This window comes from Bombina bombina, chromosome 3 (genome assembly GCF_027579735.1).
Source record: "Bombina bombina isolate aBomBom1 chromosome 3, aBomBom1.pri, whole genome shotgun sequence".
In the NCBI taxonomy this organism is placed as follows: domain Eukaryota; kingdom Metazoa; phylum Chordata; class Amphibia; order Anura; family Bombinatoridae; genus Bombina; species Bombina bombina.
The window spans coordinates 773,046,965-773,052,964 of NC_069501.1; positions in this window are offsets into that span (position 1 = coordinate 773,046,965).

Consider the following 6,000-nt stretch of genomic DNA (forward strand, 5'->3'; position numbering starts at 1 on the left):
AGGGGGGAGGGTTAGAGAGCTGTATGGGGGGGAATCACTGAGGTTGGGGGCTAAGGGGGGATCCAACACTGCAGAATCAATTTAAAAATAATTAAATTAAAAAAAATGCTTTTTATTTTAGTACTGGCAGACTTTCTTCCAGTACTTAAGATGGCGGTGACAATTGTGAGGTGGGGGAGGGAAGAGAGCTGTTTGAGGGGGTTCAGGGAGGGATCAGGGGGTGTGATGTGTCAGTTGGGAAGCTGATCTCTACACTAAAGCAAAAATTAACCCTAAAAGCTACCTAATGAACCCCTTAACTGCTGGGCATAATACAAGTGTGGTGTGCAGCGGCATTTAGCAGCCTTCTAATTACCAAAAAGCAACACCAAAACCATATATTTTTGCTATTTCTGTACAAAGGGGATCCCAGAGAAGCATTTACAACCATTTGTGCCATAATTTAACAAGCTGTGCCTTTTCTGAAGCCTGCTCCTTAATAAACCTTTTGGAGACCCAGGGTTTTCCTTTCCTCATCGCATAAATAATGTCAGTAAGAAACCTAAAGTTAGTAAAAAAATTAACGATTTATTTTATTTGATTGCATTTGCGGCAATTTATTTTATTTGATTGCATTTGCGGTGAAATGGTGGCATGAAATATACCAAAATGGGCCTAGAACAATACTTTGGGTTGTTTTCTACACTACACTAAAGCTAAAATTAACCCTACACGCTACCTAATTAACCCCTTAACTGCTGGGCATAATAAAAGTGTGGTGCGCAGCGGCAATTAGCAGCCTTCTAATTGCCAAAAAGTAATGCCAAAGCCATATATGTCTGCTATTTCTAAGCAAAGGGGATTCCAGAAAAGCATTTACAACCATTTGTGCTATAATTGCACAAGCTGTTTGTAAATAATTTCAAGGGACAAGCTAGTCCAAAATAAACTTTCATGATTCAGATAGAGAATATAATTTTAAACAATTTTCCAATTTACTTTTATCACCAATTTTGCTTTCTTCTCTTGGTATTCTTAGTTGAAAGCTTAACCTAGGAGGTTCATATGCTAATTTCCTTGATGGCTGCCTCTTCTCTCAGGGCATTTTGACAGTTTTTCACCACTAGAAGGTGTTAGTTCATGTGTTTCATATAGATACCACTATGCTCATGCACGTGGAGTTCCAGTGAGCCAGCTCTGATTGGCTAAAATGGATGTCTGTCAAAAGAATTGAAATAAGAGGGCAGTTTGCAGAGGCTTAGATACAAGGTAATCACAGAAGTAAAAAGTGTATTTATATAACTGTGTTGGTTATGCAAAACTAGGGAACGGGTAATAAAGATATAATCTATCTTTTTAATCAATACAAATTCTGTTGTAGACTGTCCCTTTAAGTGAAAAACCTAAAGTTTGTGAAAAAGTTAACGATTTTTTTATTTGATCGCATTTGGCGATGAAATGGTGGCATGAAATACACCAAAATGGGCCTAGATCAATACTTTGGGTTGTCTACTAAAAAAATATATATATATACATGTGAAGAATTATTCCGGGATTCCTTGCAGATATCAGTGTTACAATGTAACTATGGCTAATTTGAAAAAAAAACGTTTGTTTGGAAATAGCAAAGTGCTACTTGTACTTATTGCCCTATAACTTGCAAAAAAAGCAAAGAACATGTAAACATTGGGTATTTCTAAACTCAGGACAAAATTTAGAAACTATTTAGCATGGGTGTTTTTGGTGGTTGTAGATGTGTAACATATTTTGGGGGTCAAAGTTAGAAAAAGGGTGTTTTTTTCCATTTTTTCATCATAATTTATAAAAACAAATTATAGTAAATTATATGATATGATTAAAATAATGGTATCTTTAGAAAGTCCATTTAATGGCGAGAAAAATGGTATCTAATATGTGTGGGTACAGTAAATGAGTAAGAGGAAAATTACGGTTAAACACAAACACCGCAAAAATGTAAAAATAGCCCTGGTCCCTAACGGTAAGAAAATTTAAAAATGGTCTGGTCACTAAGGGGTTAATAGCAATGACTTTGACACTGGACCTTCTTAAAACTCCTGATATCTCAAGTTCTCTTAGTGGGTTTTTGTTTTGTACATGTACATTTAATTTTTCTGTGCACACGCACTGTTTGAAAAAGAGCATTGATTTCTGATATATGAAAGTCGGAAAAATTTGCAAAGGGACTTAGGAGGTACTGACACTAATTAGAGTTTTAAAGGAATGTTCTTGTATTTAACACATCATAATGGAGGAGGAGACTACTTGTCTAAACAAATCATTTCTTAATTTAGAAAACAGGAAAGGTTACTTTAAGAAAGTTGTTGCCACACTGGAACATGTTGATAGTGCAACAAAGGATGTTAATAGTTTATTCAACCAATTAGAGACTTTTGCTAATGGATCTTAGATTATTGTGGGATACGGTCACATTTAATCATTACATTGATGTTAACAGAGTGCCTAGAGGATTACAAATGAAGTTTCTGTCATATGATTTAGAAGATGAATGGCTAGAGCAGGAATGGAAAAAAGCTTTGACCACTTGTTCATTAACTCTGATAAATATCCTCGTAAGAAGTAAGAACAATATAAGGAATTCCATAAAGGGACAGATATTATCGGTTAAGTCTGAAATAACGGCATTTAAAATGAATGATCAATATGCAAGATTGAAATTAAATATGAAATAAAAAAAAAAGAAATCAGGCAATGAATTAGCGACCCGAAAAGGACAAAAATTAAATTGTGACCAGGATGATTATATTAATAACAAAGCTTATGATTGGTCCAGATTCCAAATAAGACCTAGAAGGATTTATAAAAATAAAAATGGAAATGGAGAATACCAACAATGACAAAAAAATAAAGAAGGGAAAGTAAAGAATTCCACTCCCAAATCCATTATAAAGAAAAAAACAGAAAGAAGAGTAGCATTTTCCTCAACGGAAGGGGAAACTTCAGACCCAGATTCAGCCTCCTAAGGGGCTAGTGGTATAACCACATCCTCTTCTTTGTCCTTCTCTCCCCATATCTCTTTCTCATTTCAGGGTTTGTCTGGTGGTGAATCTGAGGAGGAAGAACCAGTAGTACATCCAAAAACCAAGAATATCAGTGTCCCTTTAGAAGGAAGAAACACGCAGAGCAGGAAGACGAAAGAAAAAGAAGATCCAAATGGAATCACAAGAGGGACTGATAGTCACAGTCATAAACCTGTCTGATTGTCAACTTAATTCTGATTACATAAATGTTTTATCCAAAGGTTTAGGTTTTGCACCGACTAATGTTTTTTTAACATTTAAAACTCTTTTAGATGTTAAAAATTAGTGAGAAAGTTGGCATTAAAAATATATTTTGATAATAATGGTATGTTCAAGGACAGTAAATTAGATCTAAGAATGAGTGTTTGTCCAGATGATATTGCATCTAATTTTGATTTCTAAGATTTTTGATACTTTGGAACAATTAAGTAATTTAGACACAAATGCAAATGTATTTAATGATACGGATTAATTGTTAGTTTAGATAGCATTAATTATGCCTTGTATGTAGTTTTATTCTGACTTCATCTACTGTTTGCAAGATGACTGCCTTTTGATGGGAAGTTTAGAACATGCAATCTTACTTAGAGTTTAGTAGAGTCCAGCAGTAGCTTAACTCAGACAAATACCACAGCAGAGATTTGTGAATCCTTCATGCTTTATTGTTGCAGGAGAAAGAATTCTGAGGTTCCAGAAGTGGTAATGCCAGGTAAAAAGAATTTGCCTCTACAAAGCTATTAGCAGAAAGATCTAGCAAATTTTACATACACTGAATAAAACTAAAATGGTGGCAGGAAGTGACCTCAAAAGGTCAGAGATAGAACAGAGAAATATACATTAAAAATGAATACAATAGGGGGCGGAGCTGGCACTCAAAAGAGATGCATCAAAGGGCAGATAAATACAGGGGTACAAGCCATTTACTGTATGTGAAGCATTAATTAATTAAGCTGAGAAAGAGGTTGATGTTGAACAGCAGCTTGACAATATGTACACTAATACAAATTTTGGCAGAGAACAAGTTAGAGACTTAGCTTTACAAAATGCATTCCCAAATGTTGTAGACGTTAATGGAGTTGGGGTAGAAGGAAAGACTAAAAATGTATATCCCCATTTCATTCTAAGAGATGATCTATTGTATAGAGTAATCACAGAGGAAGGGCAAGATATAAAGCAAATGTTAGAACCTCAACCATTTAGGATAAAGGTATTAGAGTTAGCACATTCCCATCCTTTTTGGGGGACATTTTGGAACAGAAAATTATAGGAAATTTATACCCCATTTTGCCACCAGGGTTTGACGAAAGCAAGGGCGCCTGATTGTGAAATGGACTGAGGAGGCATACTGTCTTAATAGCCCCTGATTTCTCCAAGCAGTTCTTTCTACAGACAGAAGCTTCCAAAGTTGGCCTGGGAACTGTGCTGTCTCAATATATAGCAGGTGATGCACACCCTGTGTTCTACTTGAGTCATAAATTACTGCCAAAAGAGCAATAATATACTGTAGTAGAGAAAGAATGCTTGACTATCAAGTGGGCTATACCTTAAGGAACTATTTGTAGCTCCTTTATAATAAATGCACAAGTCGAAAGAAACAAATGCCAAAGTAACAAGGTGGTTCCTCTCTTTACAGCGCTATACGTTTGATGTGGCTCATAGAGATGGGCTTCTGAATGCTGATGCGAATGCTTTGTCTAGAGTGGATAGCATTTTGCAGCAGCCGCTCCACCCTACTGTGTTGCATTCAATTGGAGGATATGTGACAGCGTCAGATATCATATATATAATAGCAGGAGAATGAGCTCTCTGTGTTTCCAGAATGAAAACAGTTAAATTTCAGATGCTCTCAGCTAGTGCAATTAACTAACCAGCAAAAGGCTGCTCTGAGAGCAAAACTTTGTCGTGTTTTTTCATCCTGAAAGTAGGAAATCACCTGGCAGGCTGCCTGTAAACACAGAGACACAGAGGGAGACAAAGCAGGTACTCAAAAACTATTGTTTTTATTCTATAAAGCAGTTGTTTACTGGGGACCGTTTAGATGCTCCAGTAATATAGTTAGGAATCCTTTAAAGTTTAGTTAGCCTCCTGAATTAGGAGCCTGTAAGCTTGGTTGATTCAGAACACCATCGTATGAATTGGAAGTTGTAAAATATGTGCAGAATAAAAGTAACACTACTGAAAGTTATCAGATATGTTCTGATTCTTAAACATCAACTCACTTTCTAACTGGTTCTAAAGTTAGTGAAATATACAAAAGCTGAAATATAAGGCTACTCTTGACAAAAAAATGCAAACATTAACCCAAAACAATTTTTATATGAAGTGCACAATTTTTAAACAAGGCTTGACAAATCCCAGAAGCCTGAAACGCTCATAAAAATCTTACTTTTGTATTACATTTGGTGTTGAAACATTGAGGGGGAGAGCAAAGCAAACAGGAAATAACAATGTTTTGACGAAATAGATAGGCTATCTATCTGTACGTGTGTGTATGTCAGCTATCTATTTATTAAACTGTAAGGGCCAGATTACAAGTGGATCGCTGAATATCACTTTCTTAAAAGTGATATTTGCGCTCCAACGTGTAATACCGGCACATGTTAATGTGCTCTGGAATTACAAGTTGATAGCAATGCAAATGTGAGCTCTAAAAGTCTAACCCGCCTCCCAAAAATAAACCAGATACGTTAAACCCCTATATCTGCCATCCCCCACACAGCACAACTACTAATAAAATATAATAACCTCTAAACCGCCCCCCCGACAACACAATCTACCTATTTAAACTATTAACCCCTAATCTGCCATCCCCACATCGCAATCTACCTAATAAATGTATGAACCCCTAATCTGCCATTCCCCCACAATGCAAAGTACCTATCAACACTATTAACCGCTAAAACGCCATCCCCCACAACACAATCTCCCTAATAAATGTATTAACCCCTAATCCGCCATTCCC